At 38.1% G+C, this 10,740-nt stretch overlaps 1 non-coding gene across 1 annotated transcript; it reads left to right on the top strand.

The window, feature by feature from the left end:
• The first annotated feature begins 10,189 nt into the window (after positions 1 to 10,189).
• On the top strand, positions 10,190 to 10,315 carry LOC112477059. The gene has a single exon (XR_003045316.1). It is a non-coding gene; the product is annotated as a U6atac minor spliceosomal RNA (small nuclear RNA).
• The last annotated feature ends 425 nt before the right edge of the window (positions 10,316 to 10,740 follow it).

Here is a 10,740-nt window from a genome sequence, read left to right on the forward strand (position 1 = left end):
GAAGTCATAAGAAATTCTTACAACAAAAAAAAGGCAAACACTCCAATTTAAAAATGGGAAAATGACTTGAATAGATATTTCTGCAAAGAAGACGTACAAATATCCAACAAGCCTATGAAAAGATGCTTGACACTATTAGCCACTGGGGAGATACTAATCAAAACCATAATTAGATACCACTTATATCCACTAAGATGTCTATAACAACAACTAAAAATAATATAACACGTGTTAGTGAGGATATAGAAAAATAAGAATTCTCATACAATCCTGGTAGGAATACGAAATTGTTCACCCACTGAGAAAAACAGTTTGGTGGTTCCTCAAAAAGTTAAACATACAATTACTATATGACACAGTAATTCCACTCCCAGGTATATACTCAAACAAATACTTGTGCAGAAATGTTTATAGCATTACTATTCACAGTAGTGGGAAAAAAAGCCAAAACCTAGAAACAACTCAAATGTTCACTAACAGAGAGATATACAATTATATAATAATTTTTGGTCATAAAAAAGAATGCAGTACTGATCTATTCTATAACTCAGATGAATCTTTAAAACATTATGCTAGATGAAAGAAGCCAGAAACAAAAGGTCACATATTATATGATATCATATATATGAAACATCCAGAATAGATAAATCCATAGAAATAGAAATCAGATCAATGATTGCCAGGATCTTGGGGGTAGGGAGATAGAATAAATTACTTAATGAATATGGAATTTTATTTGGGAGCAATGAAAATATTTTGGAACTAGGTAGAGGCTGTAGGTATACAATATTGTGAATGTACTATATGTCACTGAACTATTCTCTTGAAAACAGTTAAATTTATGTTATGTAAATTTCCCTTTGATTAAACCAAATAAAACACCTCCTTCAATCAGGCAGTTATCAATCTATATAATTCATATCTTTAACCAATTCTCCAAAATATTATGAGTCTATTATGCTTGTTGCTAATCTTCAAAAGTGATTTCTAGAGTTAAAGGGCTATAGAGACTAATGCATGACGAGAGATTAAAGTGAATTCACTGAAGTTAATGTATGAATGCTAATGATGTAAAGCATTTATTGAGCTAATTTTTTCCCTCACTGAGACATGTGGAAAAACACAAATGTACCCTCAGAGTTCTTTATCTGTTTTTCTTTACTCAAGGGAAAGTTCTCATTACATTGGGTTTAAAGAGATAAAACTGTAACAGAAAGAAAAATAAGAAGCTGACTAGGATAGATATTTTTTTTGAAATTAGTCAATCTATCTCAAATGCTTAGGCAATTTCCATTCCTGTTAGGTGAGTGGCAGAGAAGAATTTGATAATTAAAAGATGAGGAAAAGCATAAAAAAATTTGTTTGCAGCCAGTGATGTCATCCTGGAAATACTGCCTCAGCAGATCAAAGATAAACATGGGGCAGGACAAAGATTGGGGCGAGACAGTGAATAGATGCACTCCTGAAAGCCAGAAGTATTCTTTTTTCCCTCCCTCTATGGACCAGAACCTTTCGTTTGGAACATAAATGTTTTTAAAACTTTTTGATAACTATAAATGTAAAGAAGAGAAAAGAGCTTTCTTCACAGTAGGATTTCTTATCTGCACTGACCTATCAGCAACTTCAGATGGGGAGGTGGGCCCCAATTCTCAGGACTGTAGAAAAGAATGTGTTAAAATGGGGGTGGGTATGGATGAGAGGAAGCTGAAATGTGTGCGGATGGTTTAACATGCAAATGTCCCAACTTTCTTTTAGGTAGAGGATCAAGGTTTGGCTATTTTCAACTTCTTTTCCACTCCCCCTCTCTTCCCATCCCAGTTTAGTTTCAAGAGGACTGTAGATGTGACAAGCGCTTTGTGTAGGACGAATGAAAGGGGCAAGGAGACCCAGTTGAGGGAACAAACTTTTGGGGGTCAGTGGGGTCAGCTTAGAATAAATGTGTGGCATTGTTGTTATTAAGGACATGCTCTCAGCAGGGTGTCCTGAGCTGGGCACACAACGTGCAGGCCTGTTTATTCAACACTGAAATACCTAGTGACGGGTCTTGGGGAGAAAAGGGAAACTTCAGCAGCAAAGGCCTGCACCTTCCAGTATCAGAACATTCTCCAGAAGCACAAAGACCTGCTTTTTTCTAATTACAGAGACACAAGTGCCTGTGCATAACCCAAAATTAATTGATTAATTAACCAATGCATTAAAAGAAGAGCTTCTCCTAGCAATTTTTCTTTTTTTTTTCTCTCTCTCTTTTTCTCTCACTTCTTTTCTCCTCCACACATGGACAATCCAGGTCATTGAGAGCCTAAGATAGAAACAGTTTCTTAACAGTGTTTGAAAACAGTCTTTGTTTCCATGGAAGTGGCACAGGCCCTGTATGCTTTCCTTCCAGAAAACATTTACCTACCTCAGAGGATTTGTGTGTGTGTGTGTGTGTGTGTGTGTGTGTATGTGTGTGTATTAAATGAGAGAAAGTGCTTAACACAGTCTCAGCACATAGTTAGAGCTAAATAAATATTAGTTGTTGTTAGTAGGTATTGCTCTTATGTGTCTCAGTCATAAAGAGTTCGGGGGGAAGAAGATGGGAGGATGCAAGAAGAGGCCTTCCCAGCTGAGATAGAAATCAGATTAGTGAGGAAGGGGGTGGGGGTGGGGCTGAGATTACAGCTGAGAATGCAATCCTTTAGGCAATTGAAAGGTAGAGAGGGGGCATTTCCAAAACCTGAATCAAAGAGTGGCTCAAAAGATTAAAATAAGAAAAAAATTTGCTTATAGGATCTCTTACTTTAAATTTTTTTAAGCCATTTGAATTTGCCCAGATTTGTCTTGGGCAACAAGACTAAAATACATGAAATGATGAAGAATGTAAGTGCTAAATTATGTTTTACAGACCATCAAGAATTTGGGCATTGGAAGAGAAGATAGACAGGATTAACACATGAACACCTTTCCAAAACAAGTAACAGCAAAATAAAGTCATAACGTCAATAGGAATTCAATGAAAGAGCAATTAGTAGTATGGTCAGGAAGTAACACCTGAGAGGAAGAGCTTCTGGATGAAGGCAATCAGATGGGCAGAGAGGAATGGGGTAATGCCATGAGAGATTTAGAGTGTTGACTATGAGTTTGAGAAATCAAGATTTCAGGAAATTGAATTTGGGGGTAAAGCACATCATGGTTTGCATGTGAAGAGCATGTAGGCAGGAAGATTAGCTTTAAAATTATGGCTGTAACCCATATGCAATTGGTTGTGATTGCGGTGGTGGTGGTGGTGGTGGTGGTGGTGGTGCAGTATATGTGTATGTGTATGTTTATGGAATAGAAAGATTAAAGCAATGTCCAAGAAAGTCTAAACCTAATGAAATTTCAAGAAGATATATGATAGACAAGGTGACTGACTGGAACTAGAGGCTAGAGAAAAAGCCTCTGTTCTAATAAGCTGTAGAGTAATAGGATCATTGGAAGAAAAGTGGAATCTGAGGAAAGTTCCCATATTGAGGATAAAGAAAATTTAAATTTAACTCATGTGGAATTACAAGTAATGAATATTGGATGGGTGGTATTGTGCAGAAAAGGAATCTATTATATTGGAGGAGGGGAAAGTTTCAAGTTTTAGGTAATTGGAATAAAATGAATTACTGATAAATTTAGGAGAAATACTTTAAGTTATTAAAAAGACTCTGGAAAAGTCAAAATAAAGAGGAGGGAGTTGCAAAATGTTTAAATTCTTGTGGCCTTGGGGATGAGAATATACAAGAAAAAAGTTGGGGTACAAACAATTGGCACTGAGTGTTCTGCCAAGTGTTCATTATGCATGTGTTGCTCTGGGCTCCCCTTTCAACATGGCTCCCTCTTTATGATGATGAGAAGAGCCACATGCAAATGTGGTAAACAGTTCAGCTTGTTCCACCTTGGGAGAAGATTTTAGGGAATTATAGGAGAAATTTGCACCGCATACTAAAGATGAGACTATGCAGAGGAGAATTTGAGTTTTGTGTATAGGAGGGGATAAATTGGTCCTGTTTGTTCAGGTGAAGATATTTGATGGCTTTTTACTGGACTGTTATATTTCCTGTTGACTTTGGTTAGGGCCACTCTAAATAATAAACTCATATGCATTTTTGTATCCATATTGACTTGTTTAATGCTATCACCACATGAAAGAAACCCTAGAAAGGAGGATGAACAAGTCACCCCAAGGACAAGGGGCCCTGAGTCAAAGGCTAGGTCTAATGCCCCCTGAAGGCAGAAACTGAGTCTGATCTGTTGTGATATCTCTAGAGCTTAGAAGATGCTCAATAAGTGAGCAAGTGAAAATTTAAAATTAGAACACTGGCTCCTAAATTAGCAATAAAAAAGAGAAGCATGTTACCAGGCTGCCACTTCTAGGGGAGCATGTGTAGTTACACTAAGGGATGGTTTTAGGGTATCCATGTTGCTGAATCAAAACTCAAAGTCACACACGAACTGTTTCTAGTCCATAAGAAGACTGTGGAGAGTGGCCTACATTTATTCCCTTGGCTGGTAGGGGTTGAAGTACTGAGGTATGAGATAAAAGGCAAGCTAGGATCTGATGTTCGGTGAGTCCACTGTTGCCACCTCTGCCCACTATACTGGGTCAAACAAATTGGTTGCCAGCATCCGTGAATAAATAAATCCTATATTAGCTACATTGCTTACCTTCAATTCTCAAACTGTAATTTCCTTGACTTGACTTCAATTATTTCAGCTATTTAGCAAGCATTAATTGTACTCCTATGTGTCAGGAATATAGTGTTAGTAATGCAATACAAATAAGATGTGGAACTTTGTCTATTGTCTACAAAAAAGTAGACAGGTGGTATGGTAAGTGCTATGACTTAAAGCATCATAGGATGTTATGGGGACGCATAGAACAGGCAGCTATGCTAATCACCTGTTCTCACACTCTTCCTCTTACCATCTTTATTTCTGTGTCTTGGAAGTACACTGCTGCTGAGATGATGGTAATGTCTGTTCTCCTCTCAGCAAGATAAGAGTGCCAGGGAGCAACAGATCTGGCATGTGTCCTCTTCAGAGGAAAGGTGAAAGCAAAATACTGTGGAGCTAAAAAGCTCTCACTCTGAATGACTTCCCTTTGTTGAAAACCCAGAAAGAAAAGCAGCATCACAATTTGTAGGGTAACCTTCTACTAACAATACAGCTGCTGGGGCTCAGCCAAGTCCTGGCATGGCTGCCTAGCCAAGTCCATGATTAACGATGTCATTACTAGCAAGATGAAACCTCAATTGAATAAGCTTTGGCTTTTAATAAAAGCCTTGACTAAGCAGTAAACTAACCAGAGGGATGATCAACTGTGGAGTATTCCAAATATCACTGACTTGGAGTGTTAACAGAGAATCAAAATAGAACACCAATCCAGGGGAGTGGCCCAAAGCAGAATCTGATGGTAGAGTAATGGTACCATTATTTGGGGGATGTTTAAGGTTGTTTCCTTCACTGTATATGGAAAGTTCATAGCTAGAGGGGTTTCATTTTTCATACGCAGAAGGTAAGGCCCGGAAGTTAATGGACTCACTCTTGGACTCACATCAGTTGATGGTAAACCATGACCAGACCCAGGGCTCTCTCCACTATGCCACACAGTTTTCATAAAGCTCAGTAAGGTCTTATATGCAAGCAATGGCAACCATTTCCTAAGTCTGGAAATTTATCAGGGGTATGAGTAACTTTCAGCTTCTCTATTCATCATTGATTACTGAATTTTATCAAGGAAGGTTTTTTGTTTCTTGTTTTTTTTTTTTTTTCTTCCTCCCAAGGGAGTGTTATGGCTAAAATACTTCCTAAGTTCTCTCATGTTGGAAAAAGACAGCTAGCCACTTTTACACTTGAACTATATAGCTAGATATAATATTGTTGGATATACTTCCTTCTCCTAGTCTTGTAGGCATTGTTCCATTTTCTTACAGTGTTGAATACTATTTGTGGAAAACCCTGAGGCCAGAATGATAATATTCTACTTTATAGACAACATAATATTTTTCACAGATATATATTTTCTAGATAGTTTTTTCTTTAGCATTGACTTCTTTAACCTGAATGTGTCTAGTGTTGATTGCATATGTTCATTTTTTAATTGAAGTGATTTCTTCAACTGAAGATTCAATTATTTATTCTAATGAAAGGCCCATTTATTTTGTTCTTATGTATATTTTCCATTCCATTACTTGGGTTCTTTACTTCAGGAACAGTAGTTATTCCTTTTAAATCATGTAAGTGGGATAGGCACTTCAGTTTTCAAGTGCTTTCCCAGTGTCAAGTTGCTCACGCACAGCAAGTCAATAATTAGAATAATCTCTCTTAAGAATTCTTTGGCACTTTGCACAAAGTGCAGAGGGTAATTGACTCTGCCTTGGGATGTCCAAGAGGCAAACTTGTTCTCAATATAAGGAGTGATAAGTGTTATTTAGCAAAGGAAGAGACTGCTTTATGAAGTAGTAAAGTCCTCCTACACCTGTCTGTGATCTTACAGTGGGGAGGTGAAGTAAGTGATCATGATGATCCCTTCCAGCTCTGTGGCCCTGCAAAGAATAGTGTCAAGTGGGGGCCTTCCCATTAGTCTTTGGAAAGGGTGGACTGCAGGGTTGGTGGGTAAGAAGTAATCCATCTGCCTTCCTCTCTGTCAGTGGTTTCCCCACAGTGGAACCTTTTATTCTAAATCTATATTTGATGATTGATACCAGAAACAAATGAAAGAACAGAAGGGCCAGAGCCAATGTGACAGTAGAAGCCATTTTTTTAGTTACTTCTGCTACAGGTGAGATAGTGTTCTGTCAAGTCAAAAATAATTAGACAATGGAAGTTATAAAATATTCTATTTTTATTTATTTTCCTCCAATGAGAATTATAAACTGTAAAGTCCCTAAGATTACAAATCAGTATTGACCTTGTCTACTATTCTATTACCAGTTGTCTAGCATTGGGCTTGACATTCAGTCTAAACACCTAATATTTGTAAAATAAATAAACATTAAAAGGAGTAATAAACTTGAACTAATGAGTTTTCAAGATAGAAAATAAAGAAATGTAGTATCTTCTATCTCCATGAAGCCTATATTGTCAACATTTTAACCAGCCTGCAGACTTTAGTCTGGATGAGTCACATGTTTTTGTTTGTTTAAGTAAGTGTGAGAGCACTAGTAATCCCTTAAGATTCTTTGGCTTCATAAAAGTCCCTAAAGAGGCAGTGCTTTGCAGAGAGAGATGTTCTGGTGGTTTGTGGCAGTGCAGCATGGTGGAAGAGTATGGAATATTAGAGTGTACTAGTTCTAAGTTTGAATTGTGGTTTTACCACATAAGTGGCATTGGATATGTACTTTAAACTTCTCTGAGGTTTAATGTTTTTACCTGCAAAATGTTAAACTAACATTTCATAAGATAGTTATGAGAATTAATTAAAACCAGTTATAGGAAGCATTTAAGATGGCACATAGAATGGAACAGGTAAACTTGGCTTACACATTTCTATTGCCCTCAATTTACCTGGAGCCTCCAGTTCTAGCTCTGTTACATGCTGTGGAATGGAGAAGGAGAGGGTGGTGATCTTGATGACTGGACAGTTATTTGCAGTAGAATTTCCTCCCAGTTTACCCTCCCAAATTGCTCCCTGACACCTAGTTTAGCCACATTCGTGGTACCGTAAGTATTAGATATGAAGTGGAAAGAAGGGAATTGCTCACTCTTCCAAATGATACAACATTAGGTTTTAAGAAGGATAAAGGGGTTTATTAAAATTGCCTTCCAAAAGGAGCTAATTTAGATCCTGATTGCACTGGCCTTAAGGAATGGGCAGACCTCATCACGCACCTTGGGTATCCCAAGACATTCCACACTTCCATGAGACTGGTTGATTAAGTTGCTTTTACTTATTCCCATAAAGTCAATTTCCAGATTCCAACATCTCTAAAGTCCAATACCTCAATGCATTGCCCACAACTTGTTTATACTCTCAATGTGACTCTGACCCATAAAAAGTTTTATGATGGAATCAATCTTGATGAGGGAATCATTGGGTTCCCATGCAAGTGATTTGTGCTCATTAAAGTCAGACCAGACTGCCCCAGTGTGGAGGAGGAGGCTAGCCCAGCTCATAGCCATCCAGACCTTAAGAATGTCACCAATCACAACTTGAAGCTTTCTCAAAGAAAAAAAAAAAAAAAAAAAACTCCGAAAATCATGAAGATATTTATTCTCCTCTAAAGAGAACATGGCTCTGGGATGCTACCTGGCAGGTATAAGGAAAGGTTCCTGCACACAACTCTGAATGACATTTCTCTGAAGTTTCTCTTGAGTGCCTGTCATGAGTCAGACTGTCCAAAGGGTTGGGAAAAATAGTGAACATGACAAAGTCTTTGCTTTCATGGAACATGAATTTTAATGATACAAGGGGGCTGGGAGACAGGAAGATGAATACAAAATCACGAATATTAATGGTATGATGCCGATAACTAATACACGGTGATGGGATAAAGAGAGATTGTGCCAACACTTGGATCTACTGGTCAAAATGGCTTCATAAAGAAAGAGCTGAGATTTGGAGGAGAAAGACCAAGCCATGTGAAGATCAGAAGGAAAGAAACTGCAGGCAAAGAGAAAACTAGTGCAAAGGTCTTAGGGCAGGGATGAGCTTGAAGTGCTAACGGGACTAGTTCCCAAAAAGTACTAGTGCACGTGTGTGTGAAGGGGAAGGCAATTTTAATAAATCCCCGTTATCCTTCTTAAAACCTAATGTTGTATCATTTGGAAGAGTGAGCAATTCCCTTCTTTCCACTTCATATCTAATACTTATGGTACCATGAATGTGGCTAAACTAGGTGTCAGGGAGCAGTTTGGGAGGGTGAACTGGGAGAGGGTAAGGAAGATGGTGACAGCAGATCAGTCAGTAGCTAGGGGGTCAGATCATGTAGCATTGGTGGACCTAGGTAAGAGGCGCAAATTTCCCTTTTAAAATCTTGTCTTCTAGAGTTGGCCTGGGGAAGACAAAAGTGTAAAATGATAACTCAGAAGGAAGACAAAGACATGCGTGAGAATCAGGAAGGGTAAGAAGGTCTACAGAAACTAGAACCAATCTAAACCCCAGTTCTTAATTTAATCCAGGTCTACGCAATTGGGTGCTACCAAACCTTCTCAAAATCGTAAATTAATCTCGTTGCCCCAGTGGCATTCTCTTTATGATATGGGGTCACTACAGCACTATTTACAGGGGATTTCCAATTAGAAGTGGGCATGGGTATGGAAAGCAGCCAGGTTTTGATATTTGTTTTTCTCTTAACTAATTGGAGAACTTTGGCTAAGTCCTTTGCCTCTTTAGGCATTGATCTTCTCATGTGTATACCATTTAGTGTGTACTAAGTGATCTCCAAAGTCCCTGCTAACAGTCTGGGGTTATATGATTCCATGATATCTGGTGGAAGGAAGCTCATAAGGACTGTGTTAAAGAAAATTAAACACATTTGATCTCTTCAGAGGCAAGGTCTTATTAATAGCTTGGAAAGCCGCATGCAGTGGCTGAATTCTTAGAGATGAACCAGGTAAACACCATGCCAGGATTAACCGCATCCTGCATGTAACTCATTCCATTCCTCTGTGTACTGGGAAAGCCTTGTTTTTCTTTTTTATACGACCCTCAAATCTCCACCGCTATTTCTAAATCTTTCAGAAAGGCATTCTCTTTTCCATAATGCAAGACAATTGCAAAATGAAGAGAAAATGGGTTATCACATTCTACTACTAATTTGGAAGCTCAAAAGTAAAAGGTAATAAAATGCTTGAACCATTAGGTAAGTTTCTGATACTATTGCTGGTGGTTAGGCGCCCTCTACTGGTGGACTCAGCAGCAAAGCACGGAAAGCTGAGTTTTCTATTCTGGGATGACTGCTTCCTAAGGAGACCTGGAATGCAAGTGTGTCCTCAAGGATTTCCAAAAGGAAAACTTGCTTCTTCTAGGCCATATCTCATTCAAGATAAATTATTTCACCTTTACAATTCCTGAAGGTTGTCTTAGAAAATTTTTAACAGAAGTGAACAGGCGAGCACCCTGGTCTCAGAGACTGAAAATCTTGTTTTCAGAAAATTTTCAGATAGACTGAGAACATCCATTATAAATGAAATCTTATTAGAATTTAAGAATATTTATTTTAAAAAACTGTGGACTTTGGTGTTGTATGGAATAAAAGAATATTGGCATTCTCATAATAGAGATGGGAAATGTCTTAGTGATCCGGGTACATGGATGTGGTTAAGGAGCTACCACCTGCTTTGTGGCTTTGAACTGAGCCTGGAATGTGGTAGAGGTGGTGGGTAAGGGCACAAGATTTAGTCAGACCTTTGAGTCCTCGTTCTGCCACTTATTAGAAAAGTCACTAAAAGCCCCTAACTTTCCTTCATGTGACAGTCTCTTAAGTATTTCAACACAGTATACAAATTCCGTACACTAAAGTCAATTTCATTCCATCGGATTCATTGTATTTATTCAATGGGACATGGAAGAGTGTAAAAATACTACAGAGTAGTTTACAGCATGTATTTATTTATCTCCTCATTGTATTTACAGAGTAGCCTCTCACCAGGGCACTATATTGAGTACTTAAAACAATGAATTATACATAGACACTGCCCTCGAGAATGAAAAACCTAGGAGAAAAGCTAATATATATAGACAACTATTAAAGGTGTCAATGATGTGAGAAATACATGTGATCAACAGAA

This window comes from Pteropus alecto, unplaced genomic scaffold (genome assembly GCF_000325575.1).
Source record: "Pteropus alecto unplaced genomic scaffold, ASM32557v1 scaffold52, whole genome shotgun sequence".
Lineage (NCBI taxonomy): Eukaryota > Metazoa > Chordata > Mammalia > Chiroptera > Pteropodidae > Pteropus > Pteropus alecto.